At 37.4% G+C, this 21,247-nt stretch overlaps 1 long non-coding RNA gene across 2 annotated transcripts in view; it reads right to left on the bottom strand.

The window, feature by feature from the left end:
* LOC129633096 (uncharacterized) overlaps positions 1-20,829 on the bottom strand; it is an 89,741-nt gene extending 68,912 nt beyond the window's left edge. Inside the window, exon 1 of one of the 2 annotated variants that reach the window (XR_008704882.1) lies at positions 20,488-20,829. This is a non-coding gene — a long non-coding RNA (uncharacterized LOC129633096). The remainder of the gene's footprint in view (positions 1-20,487) is intronic. The other variant, XR_008704883.1, reaches the window with a different exon arrangement.
* Between the last annotated feature and the right edge of the window lie 418 nt (positions 20,830-21,247).

Raw genomic sequence — 21,247 nt, 5'->3', positions numbered from 1 at the left:
TTGGTTTTTATGAAAATCTATCTTGATGGCTACTTTTATTGTACAGCTCAGTTTCAATTATCTCCTATAATATTTCAGTAATTTTATGTTCTATATATTTCTGCCCTTATTCCATTTGGATTTTATTTTGATTTGTATTTTAAGATCTATAGAAGGAGACCAACCATCTGCTAACAAATATGTAATATGTATTTTGCATTATCGTATGATATTTGTATCCTACAGAAATCATAGAATATAGCTTGCTACTGTAGCTGATGGGAAGAGTGAGGTAAGAGTGTATCCATAAAGGGAATAACTTATCATCAAGGGAAGAGCAGGTCCTTAGAGAGAAAACAGAAACTTAACAGAAAATGTTAACTTGTTGGGCAAGAGAAAATATATTTTGCTTTATTCATCTACTATGCTCTGCCTCCTGAGAAATTTGTATGTAGGTCAGGAAGCAACAGTTAGAACTGGACATGGAACAACAGACTGGTTCCAAACAGGAAAAGGAGTTCATCAAGGCTGTATATTGTCACCCTGTTTATTTAATTTCTAGGCAGAGTACATCATGAGAAACGCTGGACTGGAAGAAACACAAGCTGGAATCAAGATTGCCGGGAGAAATATCAATAACCTAAGATATGCAGATGACACCACCTTTATGGCAGAAAGTGAAGAGGAACACAAAAGCCTCTTGATGAAAGTGAAAGCGGAGAGTGAAAAAGTTGGCTTAAAGCTCAACATTCAAAAAACGAAGATCATGGCATCCGGTCCCATCACTTCATGGGAAATAGATGGGGAAACAGTGTCAGACTTTATTTTTCTGGGCTCCAAAATCACTGCAGATGGTGACTGCAGCCATGAAATTAAAAGATGCTTACTCCTTGGAAGGAAAGTTATGACCAACCTAGATAGCATATTCAAAAACAGAGACATTACTTTGCTAACAAAGGTCCGGCTAGTCAAGGCTATGGTTTTTCCTGTGGTCATGTATGGATGTGAGAGTTGGACTGTGAAGAAGGCTGAGCACCGAAGAATTGATGCTTTTGAACTGTGGTTTTGGAGAAGACTCTCGAGAGTCCCTTGGACTGCAAGGAGATCCAACCAGTCCATTGTGAAGGAGATCAGCCCTGGGATTTCTTTGGAAGGAATGATGCTAAAGCTGAAACTCCAGTACTTTGGCCACCTCATGCGAAGAGTTGACTCATTGGAAAAGACTCTGATGCTGGGAGGGATTGGGGGCAGGAGGAAAAGGGGATGACAAAGGATGAGATGGCTGGATGGCATCACTGACTCAATGGACGTGAGTCTCAGTGAACCCTGGGAGTTGGTGATGGATAGGGAGGCCTGGCGTGCTGCGATTCATGGGGTCGCAAAGAGTCGGACACGACTGAGCGACTGATCTGATCTGATCTGATGCTATAGAATGCCAACCACTTGAGAGTATTCACTTTTGATAGCAGGGGATAGTGTCTATTAAGTAATTTTGATACCCACTAGCCACAGACATCACTTTGCTGACAAAGGTCTATATATTCAAGGTTATAGTTTTTCCAGTAGTCATGTACAGATTTGATACTTGGACCATGAAGAAGACTGAGCCCTGAAGAATTGCTAGAGAAGACTCTTGAGAGTCCCTTGGACAGCAAGATCAAACCAGTCAATCCTAAAGGAAATCAACCCTGAATATTCATTGGAAGTACTGTTGCGAAAGCTCCAATACTTTGACCAACTGATGTAAAAAGCTGACTAACTGGAAAAGACCCTGATGCTTGGAAAGATTGAGGGCAGGAGAAGAAGGGGGGCGACAGAGGATAAGACGGTTGGATGGCACCATCGGCTCAATGAACATGAGTTAGAGTAAACTCCAGGAGACAGTGAAGGACAGGGAAGCCTGGCGGGCTACAATGCATGGGGTTGCAAAGAGTTTTCAGACACAACTGAGAGAATAAACAACAGGAAGATCCCCTGGAGTCGGAAATGAGAAACCACTCCAATATTCTTGCCTGGAAAATTCCATGGACAGAGAAGGCTGGTGGGCTACAGCCCACAGGGTGACAAAGAGTCAGACATGACTGAGCACATAATGATTGTGGCATTATGCTTTTATCAGATCAAATGTTCAGTAATTATCAGCTTCATCTTGACTTTATATTCAGAAATGTCGAAAGGAATCTGAAACTAGTAACTGATAAATTACTATGTCACTTTCTGGATTAAAAAAAAAAAAAGAATCTCATAATTTATAAAAGTTACCAGTGTGGTGTTACCTAATTTTGCCTTGTACTTTTATAGCTTTATAATTTTTAATTAAAAAAATCAAAGCTTATCAACTAGCCCTTCCTTTTACATTAACAAGGCATCTTTTCCATTCAATATTTTATCACTTGATTTTTTCATGAAGTTACAATTTTCTGTAGATTGGATTTTATGTTCTACTTTTCTCTCTTCACACCTCGTTTCTATTATTTTCCTCTGAATTCTGAGAAAAATTGCTGAGTATGTATTTAATTGTGTTGATTTTCTAAGGAATCTAATTTGCCGCTTACTGCTGCTGCTGCTAAGTCGCTTCAGTCGTGTCCAACTCTGTGCGACCCCATAGACAGCAGCCCACCAGGCCCCGCAGTCCCTGGGATTATCCAGGCTAGAACACTGGAGTGGGTTGCCGTTTCCGTGTCCGACTCTTAGCGACCCCATGGACTGCAGCCTACCAGGCTCCTCCATCCATAGGATTTTCCAGGCAAGAGTACTGGAGTGGGGTACCATTGCCTTCTCCCGCTTACTGCTATGTCAATGATTTTAAATTTGATAATTCTATTTTTAATCAGAAACAATAATTTTTCTCATCTATACAATAATTTTGTGAATTAAGAGGTAATGATAGCTTTGAATTGCATTGAAAATGGAAGTGCTGGCTAGACCCTGGGTTTCCGGGTCCTAGGTATATCCCAACCACATCTGGGGCTGCCCATGTCTAGACATGCTCAGAGTGCTCAGCTCACATGTGGTAGGTCCCTATTCACTTTGTCATGTTCCCCGGTGTGGCAGTCAGCATGCTGAAATCCTTTCTGTGTGCACCAGAGAAAGCATAAGAACCCAAGATCTTTGCCTACCTACATATCTGCATCAGGCCCAAGTTCTTTCCCTAGGGAGATGGTAACCATTCTTTACTCCATAACCCTCCTTTGAAGCCCTTCTGACCTGCAATCAAGATGAATAAAGAAAACCTGAACCACTGTTCTGCATTGTGGACCAGAGATCAGGTTTGGACTATGTCTGCACATGGACCAGTGAAGTGTACGGGATCTTAAGCTCATGTTTTTTGCATCAGATAATGACCGGTAGACTGATTTTCCCATCCCTTTGCTTGTAGCAGGAGATAAATAAGTATAAAAATAAAAGGAAAGAGAAAAGGTAGTAATAGGAAGACCATGCCTCACACCCTCCTTCTGCTTTTCTTGTTGCCCTAGGTTTCACACTTCCCAGTACAGAGAAACAGTCAAGACCTAAGTTCACAAGAAATACTTGACATTCTTGAAATAGATAAAAATCTTGGAAGGAAAGGCTTTCATTGATATTCAGCACAATTAAACCAGTGTCCAAACTATTTTAATATGTTGACCTGGGGTAAAGAAAACTACATTTTGCCCTAAAAGTTGTGGTAGGGTGAAATAAGAAATGGGTGATTCCTAGTATGTAGCATGAAATCAGAAGACAAATGCTTTTTGGAAGGAAAGCTATGACAAACCTAGACAGTGTTTTGAAGAGCAGAGACATTACTTTCAGCCAACATAGGTCTGTATAGCCAAAGCTATGTTCTTCCCAGTGGTCATGTATGGCTGTGACAGCTGGACTGTAAAGAAGGTCGAGTGTCAAATAATTAATGCCTTAGAACTGTGGTGCTGGAGAGGACTCCTAAGAGTCCCTTGCAGCAAGGAGATCAAAGCAGTCAATCTTAAAGGAAATCAACCCTGAATACTCTTTGGAAGGATAGATGCTGAAGCTCCAGTATTTTGGTCTCCTGATGCGAGCAGATGACTCATTGGAAAAGTCCCTGATTCTGGGAAAGATTGAGGGCAGAAGGAGAAGAGGGTGTCAGAGGATGAGATGGTTGGATGGCATTACTGATACAATGAACATGAACTTGGGCAAACTCTGGAAGATGGTGAGGGACAGGGAGGCCTGGAGTGCTGGAGTACATGGAGTTGCAAAAAGTCGGACATGACTGGGTGACTGAACAACAACAACAGTACGTACCACTGCATTTTTTATTTGCTTTGATCAGTTAACTTATTTTTGAATAAACTTTGAACATCTATATTTTTTAAAGTTTACTAAAACTGTATTATTTTCATTTTTAATTAACTATCAAACTTTTTATTTTGTATTGGAGTATAGTTGATCAACAACCTTGTGATATTTTCAGGTGGTTAGTGTATTTTATAATTATTTAAGTAGTTTCTGTGAACTAGTTGCAAAAAAAAACGATAAAAGTGGATCTCTTCAGTTCTTCTAGTAATTAGCAAATATTCTAGCATAGTAATAAAAATATTTTATGATGTGTTTTTGGTCAAGATGAAAATTGGCAGGTTAATGAAACTAAAATAACATTTACAATTTTTTACATGCATTGAAAATTTCTGTCTTAAATAAACTTCATTTTTTAATCTAACATTTGCAAAATGCATTTGAGAGGCTACCATATATTTTTCTATCATAATATCTACTAATATATAATTAATGGTCTGTTTCTTTCAGATTACTTATAAATATGAGCTTTAAAAAACAAGCATAGTGAGTAAAAACACAAGAGTTTGGAAAATCATCCATTTTACATTATTTATAAGAGGACCATAGTTTGGTCTACATGATAAAATTTTTTTCAAGAAGGTGGTATTTCATAACAATAGAAGCCTAGATAACATGAAATAATATTAAGAGTTTAAAAAAATTTCAACTGTGTTTACTTCAGTTCAGTTCATTCGTATCTGACTCTCTGTGACCCCATGGACTGCAGCACACCAGGTGTCCCTGTCCATCACCAATTACTTCTCAAGTTAAACGGTTTATCCAGTGACCCAGAATTGCTGAAAGTTTCCCAAAAGAGGAAAAGAGTGATTTAAAGGAAAAACAAAATGCAACTTCAAAACTAGTTTTTCTACAAAATGAAGGCTATCTTATGCCCCCAACTCCAGTACTTTGGCCACCTGATGCAAAGAGTTGACTCATTGGAAAAGACTCTGATGCTGGGAGGGATTGGGGGCAGGAGGAGAAGGGGATGACAGAGGATGAGATGGCTGGATGGCCATCACTGACTCGATGGACGTGAGTCTCAGTGAACTCCTGGAGTTGGTGATGGACAGGGAGGCCTGGCGTGCTGCGATTCATGGGGTCTCAAAGAGTCGGACATGACTGAGCGACTGATCTGATCTGATCTGAATGATATAGTCCCACTGGCAAAGCGGTTTGTAAATATTGTTTTTTAAAATATGATTTTAATTAGGGATAGGACTCAAATATGTTCATCACTTTCTCTTTATGCACTGTATTTAACACTTAAAAACAATTTTATAATAAGACATGATGCCTACAGCAACATTGATAACATATTAGAAAATTGTTTAAATTGTCATTATGTAAAACAAAACTCATCTAAACCTAGAAACAGTTTAATATAGGAAGCTAAGTTTATAATGAATAAAAGGAAGCTTACTGTTTTATGATTAAAAACATGATTTTTAAAAAAGCTCAAATATGTAAAATAAAGTCATTCAATAAATATATTGGCAATATTAAAATTTATTGTGTCTACTAATTAATAATTCAATTCTAGGAACATTAATCCTTTTAGGTATATAGCTATTTGGGCTTCCCTGGTAGTTCAGTCAGTAAAGAATGTGTCTGCAGTTCAGGACACCCTGGTTCGATCCCTGGGTCATGAAAATATGCTAGAGAAGGAAATGGCAACCCATTCCAGTATTCTTGCCTAGGAAATCCCATGGACAGAGGAGCCTGTCAGGCTACAGTCCATGGAGCTGCAAACAGTCTATTTGTGCCATTATTGGAAAAGTGGAGACAAATGTTATATTACTGAAGAAAGTTTAAGTTTCAAGTCAACCTTAGGAAAAAATTATCACAGGCTATGAAACCAAACAATCATTATGAAGATGAATCATTGGTTTAGTGGATGGTTCACTGAGGAAGGGGTCAGAAGAAGGAATTAAAAAGCTTCGAAAATCTCTACCATATTTTTGGGAATCTGGACACACATATACCCAGAGAAAAACCTATAAAGGTACTCTGACCTCTGCCTGAGCTTTAGGCTTGACACCAGCTGTAACTGAAGGTTAAAGCATCATTTAAGACTACTGGATAATGCATTAAAGATGTACCCTATCCCCCCACACAGAGACCTTGGCAAAGGCCCATAAATGTATCAGTTCAAGGTGTTTAAGTATATCTCTCTTTTGTGATATTCACCAAGTAGAGACTTCAGCAGATATGCACAGCAAAGAATGTAATTGAAAAAATAGTTCAGAGAAGTCCTAAACAAACAGAAACTACAAAAAGAGAAGCAAATAGCAAAATAAAAAAATTCAGAAGAATATGATTTCTAGAGTTGTTTTTAATAAGATTTTTTTGAAACACACAAAATCAATAAAAACTGCCCATAATGAAACTCAAGCATTGGCTTTACTAGACAAATAACTTTAACCAGGTTTTTGAGATATGTTTAATATAACAACTGAAACTATGACTAAAGAACTACAAGGAAATATAGAAGAAATCCATCACCAAATAGAGATTGTTAAAAGAGATGGATTTATAGAAAAATAATAAAAAATACATTCCAAATCAAAAGCTTAATAACTGAAATAAAAATTTCATTAGAGGGGGCTCAGCATCAGGCAAGACCTGACAGAAGAAAGAAGCTATTCATTACAGGTGAACTGCGATCACCAGTCTGAAGAACAAAGGAAAAAAACAAAAACTTTTTTTGATGGCAAAGTGTTATAGACATGGGATACCTCTTAGTACACCAATGTATACATAATGAGAAGACCAGAAGAAATAGTAGCAAAATGGACAAAAAAATGTTTGAAGAAATAATGGTTGAAAACTTCTCAAATTTGATGAGAAACTTTAATTTGCTGTTACGTTTTGAAATAACATCTTGAAATGTGCTAAAGGGAAAAGTAACCAAATTGAAACACTCTTTGTATCCTGTTTTGTATAACTTCCCTCAGAAGAAATTACCAGAATCTATCCTATATGGGGAAAAGGAAATACTAAATTCTAATATGTCCCTTAGTATTCCTGTCTTACCTAAATCAAAGCATTAGATAATAGGGGAAAGTTAAAGAGCAGTTATGAGGAAAGCAGTCTTTGGGGATAGGCCCATTAAAAGAAATGACAGTATATTACAGCAAAAATAACTGCAAGACTAAACCTCTAAGAAGGAATTTATAGGGAAATCTTGATTATTCACCTTATGTGTCAACTTGACTAGGCTATCTTTGGTCAAACACTTACTGAGATAATGTCCTAAAGGGATAATTTTTAGAAGGAATTAACATTTAAATGTCCTTCAGGGATCACTGCCTTGTCATGGCAAAAGGGTTTGCCTAACTCAGTGAAGCTACAAGACATGCCATTGTAGGGCCACCCAAGATAGATGGGTCACAGTGGAACGTTCTCACAAAACACAATCCCCTGGAGGAGGGAATGGCAAACCACCCCAGTATACTGCTGCGAGAACCTCATGAACTGTATAAAAGGACAGAAAGACACGGCACTGAAAGATGAGTCCCCCAGGTCAGAAGGTGTCCAACATGCTATTGGAGAAGAGCAAAGAACTACAATAGCCCCAGAAAGAATGAAGTGGCTGGGCCAAAGCAGAAAAAACGCTCAGTTGTGGGTGTGTCTGGTGATGAAAGTAAAATCTGATGCTGCAAAGAACAGTATTGCATAGGAACTTGGAATGTTAGGTCCATGAATCAAGGCAAATTGAAGTGGTCAAGCAGGAGATAGTAAGAATAAACATCGACATCTTAGGAATCAGTGAATTAAAATGGACAGGAATGGATGAATTTAATTCAGATGACCATTATATCTACTACTGTGGGCAAGAATCCCATAGAAGAAATGGAGTGGCCTTCATAATCAAAAAAAGATTCCAAAATGCAGTACTCGGGTGTAACCTCAAAAATGACAAAATGATTGTGGTTTGTTTCCAAGGCAAGCCATTCAACATCACAGTAATTCAAGTCTATGCCCCTACTATGAATGCTGAAGAAGTTGATCAGTTCTATGAAGACCTAAAAGACCTCATAGAACTAATACAAAAAAAAAAAAAAAAAAAAGTTCTATTCACCACTGGGGTTGGAATGCAAAAGTAGGAAGACAAGATACCTGGAGTAACATGAAAATTTGCCCTTGGAGAGCAAATGAAGCAAGGCAAAGGCTAACTGAATTCTACTAAGAATGCACTGGTCATAGGAAACACCCTTTTCCAACAAACCAAGAGACGACTTCACACATGGACATTCACCAAATGGTCAACATTGAAATCAAATTGATTACATTCTTTGTAGCCAAAGATGGAGAAGCTGTATACTATAGTCAGCAAAAATAAGACCTGGAGCTGACTGTGGCTCAGGTCATCAGCTTCTCATAGCAAAATTCAGGCTTACACTAAAGAAAGTGGGGAAAACCACTAGGCCAGCCAGATACAACTTAAATCAAATCCCCTGTGAATATGCAGTGGAGGTAATGAATAGCTTCAAAGGATTAGATTTAGTAAACAGAGTGCCTGAAGAACTGTGGACAGAGGTCCATAGTATTGTACAGGAGGCAGTGAGCAAAACCAGCCCAAAGGAAAAAAAAAAAAAAAAAAGCAAGAAGGCAAAGTGGTTATCTGAGGAGGCTTTATGAATGACTGAAGAAAGAATAGAAACAAAAAGCAAGGGAGAAAGGGAAAGGTACATCCAACTAAAAGTAGAGTTCCAAAGAGCAGCAAGGAGAGACAAGAAGGCCTCCTTCAATGAACAGTCTGTAAAACCAGAACAAAACTAGGGAAGGACTAGAGATCTCTTCAGGAAAATTGGAAATATCAAGGGAACATTTTGCCCAAAGATGGTCACAATGGTAGACAAATGGTAGAGACCTGGTAGACTCTGAAGAGATCAAGAGATGTTAAGTATACATGGAAGAATCATGCAAAAAAGATCTTATTGAGCCGTATTACCACGATGGAGTGGTCAGTAAACCAGAGTCAGATATTCTGGAGTGTGAAGTCAAGTGGGCCTTAGAAAGCACTGCTGTTACTAAAGCTAGTGGATGCGATGGAATTCCAGTAGAGCTATTCAAAACCCTAAAGGATGATGCCATCAAGATGGTGCATCCAATATGTCAGCAAATCTGGAAGACCCAGCAGTGGCCACAGGACTGGAAAAGGTTAATCCTCATACCAATTCCCAAGAAGGGTAGTACTAAAGAAGGTGCTAACCACCAGATGTTGTACTCATCTCCCATGCTAGTAAGGTCATGCTTAAAATCTTGCATGCTAGGCTTCAGCATTATGTGAACCAAGAACTTCCAGATGTCCAAGCTGATTTTAGAAAAGGCATAGGAACCAGAAATCAAATTGCCAATAATTGCTGGATCATAGAGAAAGCAAGAAAATTCCAGAAAAAACATCTACTTCTGTTTCATTGACTACACTAAAGCCTTTGACTGTATGGATCATAAGAAACTGTGGAAAGTTCTTAAAGAGATGGGAATACCAGACCATCTTACCTGTCTCCTGAGAAACCTGTATGCATGTCAAGAAGCAACAGTTAGAACCCTATACGGTACAAGTGAATGGTTTAAGATTGAGAAAGCAGTATGACAGGGCTGTCTGCTGTCATCCTGTTTGTTTAATCTATATGCTGAGCATATGAGGTACCATTTCACACCAGTCAGAATGGCTGTGATCCAAAAGTCTACAAGCAATAAATGCTGGAGAGTGTGTGGAGAAAAGGGAGCCCTCTTACACTGTTGGTGGGAATGCAAACTAGTACAGCCACTATGGAGAACAGTGTGGAGATTCCTTAAAAAACTGGAAATAGAACTGCCTTATGATCCAGAAATCCTACTGCTGGGCATACACACTGAGGAAACCAGAAGAGAAAGAGACACGTGTACCCCAATGTTCATCACAGCACTGTTTATAATAGCCAGGACATGGAAGCAACCTAGATGTCCATCAGCAGATGAATGGATAAGAGAGCTGTGGTACATATACACAATGGAGTATTACTCAGCCATTAAAAAGAATACATTTGAATCAGTTCTAATGAGGTGGATGAAACTGGAGCCTATTATACAGAGTGAAGTAAGCCAGAAAGAAAAACACCAATACAGTATACTAACACATATATATGGAATTTAGAAAGATGGTAACAATAACCCTGTATATGAGGCAGCAAAAGAGACACTGATGTATAGAACAGTCTTATGGACTCTGTGGGAGAGGGAGAGGGCGGGATAATTTGGGAGAATGGCATTGAAACATGTATAATATCATATATGAAATGAATCGCCAGTCCAGGTTTGAGGCATGATACTGGATGCTTGGGGCTGGTGCACTGGGACGACCCAGAGGGATGGTATGGGGAGGGAGGAGGGAGGAGGGTTCAGGATGGGGAACACATGTATACCTGTGGTGGATTCATTTGATATATGGAAAAACCAATACAATATTGTAAAGTTAAAAAATAAAATAAAATGAAATTTAAAAAAGAAAGTGAAAGAAGAGTAGAAATGTCAGGCTGGATTAGTTCCAAGCTGGAATCAAGATAGATGTGAGAAACATCAACAACCTCAGATATGCAGATGATACCACTCTAATGGCAGAAAGTGAAGAGGAACTAAAGAGCTTCTTGATGAGGGTGAAGGAGGAGAGTGAAAGAGCTAGCTTAAAACTAAATATTAAAAAAAAAAAAAAAAAAAAAACTAAGATCATGGCATCCAGCCCCATTATTTCATGGCAAATAGAAGGGGAAAAGATAGTGACATATTTCCTTTCTTGGGCTCTAAAATCACTGTGGATGGTGACTGCAGCCATAAAATCAGAAGATGATTGCTTCTTGGCACGTAAGCTATGATAAACCTAGACAGTGCTGGAGAAGACTCCTGAGAGTCCCTTGGACAGCAAGGAGATCAAACCAGTCCATCTTAAAGGAAATCAACTCTGAATGCTCATTGGAAGGACTGATGCTCCAGTATTGGAAGCTCCTGTATTTTGGTCAACTGATGTGAACAGCTGACTCATTGGAAAAGACCCAGATGCTGGGAAGGATTGAGGGCAGAAGGAGAAGACGGTGTCAGAGAATGAGATGGCTGGAAGGCATCACTGATGTCATGAACATGAACCTGGGAAAACTTTGGGAGATGGTGAGGAACAGAGAGGCCTGATGTGCTGCATTTGCAAAGAGTCGGACACGACTGGGTGACTGAAAAACAACATTTAAATAAACAGATTTTGAATAAAGCAAATCACCTCACTCCCCATAATGATAGTGGGCTTCATATAATTAACTATTCAAAAGGTTTAAGAGCTAAGATGCTAAGACTGATGTTTCCAAAGAAGGGATCCTGGGATTCTGTCTCCATACTGCAATTTAGACATTCTTCCTGAATCTCCCGTCTCCAGACTCAAGACTACAACAGAGACTTTTGCTGGAATTTCCAGTCTGCTGGCCTGCCCTGCAAATTCTGGACTTGCTAGTCCCCACAACTTCATGAGTCAATTGCTTAAAAGAAAGAAAAATCTCTGAAATGAAGTCCTTAAACATCTCTCTCCCTCTTTTCACCTTTCTGCTCTCTCTGCCAACACACTCTGTCTATTTTCTTCCATTCTGTCTTTCTTTACTTATCTATCTTCCCTATTGGTTCTTTTTTCTAGAAAACCTGATTAATAGAAATCAAAAGACAATACTGGAAACAAAACAAAAATATAAAATTGGCACCAGAGGAAACAAGACTGCTACAGTTGCATCACACAATAAAAACGGGCTAATTCCCAGCTGCTGCTGTTGCGGCTGCTAAGTCGCTTCAGTCACATCCAACTCTGTGCGACCCCATAGACGGCAGCCCACTAGGCTCCTCTGTCCCTGGGATTCTCCAGGCAAGAACACTGGAGTGGGTTGCCATTTCCTTCTCCAATGCCTGAAAGTGAAAAGTGAAAGTGACGTGCACAGTTGTGCCTGACTCTTAGTGATCCCATGGGCTGCAGACCACCAGGCTCCTCCGTCCATGGGATTTTCCAGGCAAGAGTACTGGAGAGGGGTGCCATTGCCTTCTCTGAACTCCCAGCTAGATAAACTTAAAACTTCACACTAAAAGCCTATTTACCTCAGCAACTTTTCCCAATACGGTAAGTCTGACATGAAACAAGAATTACAAGAAACACTAGAAGACAATGAAAACCATAGTTTGAAGAGACAAACCAGGTAACAGAACCAAACTCAGAACTGGCAGACATTCTGAAGTTACCAGATAAGAAAATTTAAAATAACTCTGCTTGATACATGCAGAGCTATAATTTAAAAAGTGCACTGTATTCAACAACAGATGTAAATAGAGATATGGAAACTTAAAAAGAAATGCTAGAAATCAAAATCACTGAAGAAGAAAGACTGCCTGTCATGAGTTCATCAGTAGACTGGGTATGGCTAAGGAAAGAATCACTGAGCTTGAAGATATGTTAATATAAACTTTCCAAACTGAAATATATGGATAAAAAAATAATATGAAAAAGGACTGAACAAGATATCTAAGAACTGTTTGTACAATGACAACAGGTGTAATACAAATGTACCAGGAACCCATAAAAAGAAGGAAAAAAAGAGCAGAAACAATTTTTGAGGTGAAAGCAGCTAAGAATTTTTCAAAAATCATGACAGACACCAAACCATAGATCAAGGACCCAGAGGACGGTAAAGGATAAATAACAAAAAAAGAAGTTTCACCTAGGTATGTCACATTCAAACTACAGAAAACAAAACAGAAGATCTTGAAGCATGCACACAGAAAAACACCTTATCTATGAAGAAAATGTAGACGAATCACAGCAGACTTCTTGTCACTGACAATACAAGCAAAAACAGTAAAGTGAAATATTTAAAATGTTGAAATAGAGGAATCACCAACCTAGAATTCTTTATTAAGGAAAATTGTTGTTCAAATATGAAGAGGAAGTAAAGATATTCTCAAATGAATAAAATTGAGGAATTTTCACCATTAGATCTGCCTTTTTAAAACTTTAAAAGGTGTTTTAAGTTTAGAGAAATAAAATGATGCAGGTCAGAGACTGAGATCTACCTAAAGAAATGAAGGGCATTTGAGAGGGAATACATACAGGTAAAGTAAAACCTTTTATTTTTCTTTTTCATACTTGATTTAATATATAATGTTCAAATTGATAACAGCAACAATATATTGGGTGATTATAGCTTATTAGTAAGTGAAATGAATGACAACAATATGTGAAGGGCTTAATTCTAAATATTCTGTTATAAGGAACTTGCACTGCTCATAAAAAAAATACAGACCTTTTTGAATATGGGCTTAGTTGTAAATATATGTTGCCATCCTTAGGAAATCACTAAAATAATTTAAAAACTATAATTTGTTAAAAAATGAGAGAAGACAGAATCATATAAAATGCCCAATGAAACCAGAAAAGGCAGAAAAAGGGTGGAAGATTTTAAAAGTTTAGAAGCACAAGGATAAAAACAGAACAAAAAGGGGAGAGATTAATCCAACTATATACGTAATCACTTTAAATGTGAATAGATTCAATGCAACTATGGAACAAATAGGAAATGACAGAGGAGATAAAACAACAATGACTGACTATATGTTGTCTGCAAGAAAGCCACTTAAAATAGAAAAAACATAGATTATAAGTAAAATTATGGAGAAAAATATACCACACTAACACTAGTGAAACGAAAGCAGGAGTTAGATATATCATTTTGGGCGAAGCAGATTTTAGATAAGAAAAATTATCAGGGATAGAGAGGAACATTACATAATAATAAAGAGGTCAGTTTTCTAAAACAACAATCCTTAATGTATATGTGCATAACAGCAAAGTACCAAAATAAATGAGGCAAAAACAGAATAGAAAGATCAAATAAACAAGTTTTAATATAGTTGAAGGCTTCAACAGATCTCTATCAATAATTGACAGATTCTGCTTTCAGAAAATCAGTGAGGATACAGCTGAACTGAACTACCAATCAACCTGATCTAACTGACATTTACAAATGCTTATCTAACAGCTGAAGAATGCAGTCCATCCTTGGGTTTCTGAGGGGAACTGGTCCCAGGAGCCCTCGCATATACAAAAATCTGCTGACGCTCAAGTCCCTCATATAAAATGGAAATGTACAATGAATAAAAATTTCAATCCAAGTTGATTAAATCCATGAATGGGAAATGCAGGAATAGGAAGAGCTGACTCTGCTATAGAACAGTCTTATGGACTCTGTGGGAGAGGGAGAGGGTGGGAAGATTTGGGAGAATGGCATTGAAACGTAAAATACCATGTATGAAACAAGTTGCCAGTCCAGGTTCGATGCACGATACTGGATGCTGGGGGCCAGTGCACTGGACGACCCAGAGGGATGGTATGGGGAGGGAGGAGGGAGGAGGGTTCAGGATGGGGAACACATGTATACCTGTGGCGGATTCATTTTGATATTTGGCAAAACTAATACAATTATGTAAAGTTTAAAAATAAAATAAAATTAAAAAAAAAAAAAAAAACAAGCCAAATGGACCTGCCCAGTTCAAACCCATTTTATTCAAGAGTCAACTGTTTATTCCTTTCAAACTCACAGGGACATTCACCAAGGCACATCACTGTCAAGGACATAAAACAAATTAAAAGAATTGAAAACATCTGAAGTATGCTCTCAGTACACAATGGAACTAAACTAGATATCAAAAACAGAATCCCATGGACTAAACAGTCCATGGAATTCTCCAGGCTAGAATACTGGAGTTGGTAGCCTTTCCCTTCTCCAAGGGCTCTTCCCAACCCAGAGATCAAACCCAGGTCTCCCGCATTGCAGGTGGATTCTTTACCAGCTGAGCCACAAGGGAAAGCCAAGAATACTGGAGTGGGTAGCCTATCCCTTCTACAGTGGATCTTCCTGACCCAGGAATTGAACTGGGGCCTTCTGCATTGCAGGTGGATTCTTTACCAACTGAGCTATCAGGGAAGCCCCTAGAAGTCCCTAGAGAATCCCAGATTATTTGGAGATTAAACAACACACTTGTAAATAAAACATAGGTCAAAAAAGAAATGTCAAGAGATATTAAAAATAATTTGAACTTAATGAAAAAGAAAATAAAACTTTCAAAATTTGTGGAGTGCAGTGAAAGCAAAGTAGTGGTAAATTTGTAGCACTGAATGCATATTTTATAGAAAAAGAAAGATTAAAACCAAAAATGTAAGCTTTTACCCTAGGATACTAAGAGAGAAGAACAGTATAAATCAAAAGAAAGGAGTAACAAACTTCAAGCAGGTATTAATGAATTTTAAAATAAGGAACAGAAATATCAAGAGATAATGAGAAAATTAATGAAAATAAAAGATGGGTCTTTGAAAAGATTAATATAATTGATAAACCTTTGCTAGGCTAAGAAAAAATAAAGAGAAGATGTAATACCAGAAATGAAAGCAGGATTATCATTTAAGAATAGAGTATTATACAAAACTTTATGATCATAAACTTGACAATTTAAAAGAAATGGACGAATGCTTGAAAGACACATTTTACCAAAACTGACACAAGGAGAATACAAATGTATCAGGAAGGAAATTGAAATTACCAAAACCCCTCACAAACAATACATCAAAATATTCTCATTTTTTTTCCTGAATATATTACAGTTAAGATGCTTTTCAGTTTTCTAGGATGATTACTATCATAAAAGTAGTCATGAGAAATTTCCCTTATAGAATGACATGTTTGATTTCAAAAAAATTAATCAATGATGTGACAGCTAAGAAATGTGCTACAAATGGAAAAATCTCTCATATTTTTGCCCTCAGCACATCTGCATTTTAGCAAAAGCTACCATGAATTTCAATAAATCTTACATGTCATGTCCCATGCTAAATGTAATGTACATATTTTCTATAATAGAGCTATTCTTTAATGTAATTATTTCCCTCATCTCACACAGGAAACACCTGAGTTTTATGAAGATAGAAAACATTGTCTCATACCACAGTAAGTAGCAAAAAATCGAATCAAACAGAGCAAGAATCTACTTTACCATTTTTAAAATGGTATCTTTCATTTTCATCCTCTGTTCACCAAAAACACATTTAGAAACAACTGAACTGTATTTTCTGATTATTTTGGTCATATAGAGTAGGTAGGCTTGATAGAACCCTGAAATACAGCAAGTACAGGTACAATTACTATATGTACACTTCACGGTTCAGAGATTATAGATATATTTTTATACATTGAATACTTGAAAAATTCTATTAAGGTCACTGGCTAGTCCTAAAGGGGAAACCCAAATTAAAGGAAGTGTTTGATTATTTCTTGTCTATTCACTAGAATGAAGTTCTAAGAGGGCAGGGAGTTTGTTTTAGTAAGAGATCTATTCCTAATCCCTAGAAAAGTGCCTGACATGAAGATACAGTGTTGAAAATTATCAATATTTGTGGGGAAGTGTTAACTTAATGTATAATCATTTTTCAATGTAATGCTACCAGATTTGGTTCTATTTGTATAGATGAACAAAACCAGAGCAATAAAATACTGCTTTCATAGAGCTCAAATTTTAGTAACTTATAGTCATTTCTTCTCATTTATTCAAGGAGGCTTTCAATTTGTTCATTTAAAGTGATGTTTTAATGGAATTGGTTAATCTCAATAAAGTATAGTCTTAATAATTATGTTGCACTCTTAAGACTACCTCCTAAGAATATGCTCTTAAGAATGGCCTCTCCATTTTGTAGTTGTGAATATCTTCACAAGAAAAGAGTATTTAATAGATATATTAATGTCTGTTGGTATAAACTGAATGAAATGTGAAGTACAAAATCATGTACAAAGCTCTTTTTAGGAGCTAAAAATTTGTTTCCATTTTGGTTTTATACATCTAGGAAAGTTAATTTTCTGTTCTTACTGAAGTGCTAAGTGAAACTGTGGTTATAAATGAACTGAATTTCATAAGCCAAATGAACCTGCAATTTTTGTTCAAGTAAAAATATGGTACATAATACACATGCAATTAAAAGTTAAATCACAAAGGGTACATATTATTGGTTATATATCTAAATATATGTGTGTATAATATATAATATTTGTATCATACAAAATAACAATCCAGAGGTAAAGTGCACTTATAGGCAGAATTATGTTTCTCCAAAATTCACACATGGACTTCCTAATATTCAATGTGCCTGCATTTGGAACCAGGGACTTTGTGGAGGTAATTAAGATTAAATGAGGTTGTAAGGATGGGGCCCTAACCCAGTAAGACCAGTGTTCTTATGAGAAGAGAAACCAGATAAAAAGTCATATGAAGACACAGAAGGCAGGAAACCAAGGAAAGAGAGCTCGGGGAGAAACCAAACCTTCCAACAACACCTGGGTTTCTAGCCTCCAGGACTGGCAGAAAATAAACTGTCATTTAAGTCATCCACTCTGTGGCATTCTGTGACATCCCTAGATGACTAATACAATTGCCTAAACTCTAAGAGCACAAGAAAGAAATCCCCTAAGCAAAACTTGATAGAGTGTGTGTTAATAGAAAGCTTTTTTCAGATATTTAGTAGTTTTATGGTTTGTGCCATGTGTGTGTGTGTGTGTGCATGTTTGAAAATACATGTCATGCTATAGAGACCAAGCAACTTAAGCAATATGTATGATTTTTTTGTTTTTGTATATTGATGAACAGAAATGACTCTACAGGTGTTAAACATAAATGAGCCAAAGATTTCCCCTGCTTATAGTGGCCCCTATGTTGTTACTCCTTCAGAGCAGTCCAGAACTGTTAGCTCAGGAGCCTACTGGAGTGAAAAATTCTTAGACATGCAATTACCTTAAATATAGCCTCAATAGGCATCATTTCTTGTCATTTAGAAGCCAGCTTTCCTTGCATACCCCAAGAAACTGCCCTAGCTATAAGATAAATTGTGGACCATTCAAAACCCCAATCCCTTGCTGGCTTTGAAAGTTCTCTGACCCAGAAACCTCTGTCTGGCACTTTTATTGTGCCAGGTCACTACATGGTACGACTTTTCCATAATTGTTCCTCTTAATATAAAGAGAGTATTTCGCAAGGAACTTTCTTATTAGATGAAGAGATTTTCCTGTCCAGATTAGTAAATTTTAATCATAAATCATTTATGAGATTGTTCTAATAATCACTGGAAAAAGTTGATCAAATACATACAGATTACATGAGTTTAAAGTCATTAAATTTATCTTATAAAGGGAGATGATTCTAGGACAATTTATAAAAGCCTGTGTTTTCCTCCTATATGCTTTCCTTTTGTGATCATGCTTACTATTTCCTTCTACTTTGCAGTTTCTAGGGTACTGAATAAACTGGCTTATTTTATTCTTCAATTTTTATCAAAACTTATTATGTCTATATACCTATAACATATAAAAAAACATCAAAACTAAAAGGTATAAAGTTTCTCATGTTAAATCACTTTGAAAATGAGAAGCAATGCGAAAGACACATGCATTCCAAGTTGTGTCAGTAGCTTCTATCCAGGAATTTGTTCAACTTTCTTTCAATTAACAGAAATATATGTGTTAAAGAGTTAACAGCAGTTAACACTGCTGTGGAGAAGGCAATGGCACCCCACTCCAGTACTCTTACCTGGAAAATCCCATGGATGGGGGAGCCTCGTGGGCTGCAGCCCATGGGGTCGCTAAGAGTCAGACACGACTGAGCGACTTCACTTTCACTTTTCACTTTCATGCATTGGAGAAGGAAATGGTGACCCACTCCAGTGTTCTTGCCTGGAGAATCCCAGGGATGGGGGAGCCTGGTGGGCTGCCGTCTATGGGGTCGCACAGAGTCGGACATGACTGAAGCGACTTAGCAGTAGCAACACTGCTGTATGATGTATAGGAAAGTTATTGACAGTAAATCCTAAGAGTTCTTATCATAATGAGAATTTTTCTTTTTCCTTTTATTTATTTTCATTCCAGATATATGATATGCTGGATGTCAGCTGAACTCATTGTGATAATCATTTCAGAATGATTAACCTATGCAGTAATATGTCAATTAGTTCACAATAAAAATAGAGAAAAAGTGGTTTTAAAAATTTACTGAAGTGAAATTTACTAATGTGAAAATAAAACACCAAAAAAGAAAAGCTTCCACATAGCAATATGAATTTTCTTTTTGCTCCCTCACTTCAAATAATTAAGCCTTTGAAAAGAAAATTTATAAACAACTTAAGTGTGTTTAAAAACATAGAACTCTTTTGTTAGAAAGCCCTTTATGCTTTCTTTTCATCATGTTCAGATTGAAAAAGTCAATAGTTAAAGATTAGATAATTAGGAAGCTAAAAATCTCCAGGTTTTGGAGCTTTTACTTAGTTGCGGTGCTTAAAGTTTGCAAACAATAAGATGCTGAAATGTACCAGTACACAAGTAAAGGAACAATTCACGTGACCTCGAATTTGGCGATTCATTTTTAGACACAGTATCAAAAGTACTTCCACAAAAGAAAAACCTGGTTAATTGGATTTTTTTTAAATAAAAATTTATAAGCTGTGAAGGAAAGTTTTAAGGGAATAGAAAGACAAGCCATGGATTGAGATAAAGTATCCAGAAAACACACATCCGATAAAGGTCCTATATGCAAAATACAGAAAGACATTTTAAAACTCAACAGTAAAAAATACTTAATGCGCAAAATATCTAGATATCTCACCAAAGAAGACAAGCAGATAGCAAATAAACATGAATATACCAAAAATTATATGTCATTAGGGAATTGCAAATGAAAGAAAGCCACATCACTACACAACCATTAGAAAGACTTAAATCAAAAATTTTAACAATACCAATTGCTGACGTGGGTGCAGAGCAACAGAACTCTCATTCACTGACAGTGAGTATGCAAAACGATTAAGTTACTTTGAAAGACAGTTAGAAATTTCTTACAGAGATAAACATACTCTTACCACACAATCCAGCACTTGTGCTCTTAGGTATTTGCTTAACTTAGCTGAAAACATATTCACAAAATCCCTATAGATTTCAGGTTTTTGCTCTACATGAAAGAAGCTTAGAAGTTACCACTCTGTCCTAACAACAAATAAAACTCTGAACAGACTGGAAAATCAACAACTCTTCTTGAATTCATAAGAGCGGGGAGGACACAGTTCAAACTGCTGTCTCCAAGACTGAAGAGTCAGATAGATAAACACTGGCAGTCACGACTCACCTGAGCTGTCTCATGCACAGAAACTGGCAAGGGAACCAGCTGCAGGAGGAAACACCAAACTGGAACTGACGAATTGCTGGAGGCTCAGTGTGGACTGTTCTGACATTGAAAAACTCCAGGGGAACCCAGTCATGGTGGGGGAGCTCCCACAGGTTAGTGAGTTTTACTTCCAGGAGCTCATGCAGTTTCTCACTTTAAGTAATAGAGGAAAATCCCCCTATTCTTTCAGCAGCAACAGGAGAAGAGGAACCATTTTGAAGTGCGTCAGAGCATGCTGTTATTCTTCTTAATAAAGTCTGCCCACAGGAGAAATTAATTAACCAGAGTCTAATTGGCTGGGGTATTAGCAGAGCCTAGCTCACCTGGGAGAAGGGAAATACCCAACTCTAATCAGCTGTAGCCTTCCACATAGGAAAGGGGAAATATACAACTCTAGCCCACTCTAGCCATCTTCATTCACTTAAGGAAAGATAGGTGAAGTTCACAATCCAGAGGCACTGTCCCACTATACAACTGAGAGCTAATTACAGGTGGGATCCCTGGGTTGGGAAGATCCCCTGGAGAAGGAAATGGCAACCCACTCCAATATTCTTGCCTGGAAAATCCCATGGACGGAGGACCCTGGCAGGCTACAGTCTACTGGGTCACACAGAGTTGAACATGATTGAAGCGATTTAGCACAGCACAGTACAGAATTATAGAACACTTCCCCTCACCCCACATCTTACCACCAAATTACTGATGACCTATTTATAGCAGT

This window comes from Bubalus kerabau, chromosome 18, assembly GCF_029407905.1.
Source record: "Bubalus kerabau isolate K-KA32 ecotype Philippines breed swamp buffalo chromosome 18, PCC_UOA_SB_1v2, whole genome shotgun sequence".
Lineage (NCBI taxonomy): Eukaryota > Metazoa > Chordata > Mammalia > Artiodactyla > Bovidae > Bubalus > Bubalus kerabau.
The sequence above is the reverse complement of the archived record's forward strand: the minus strand, read 5'-3'. Positions and strand labels throughout refer to the sequence as shown.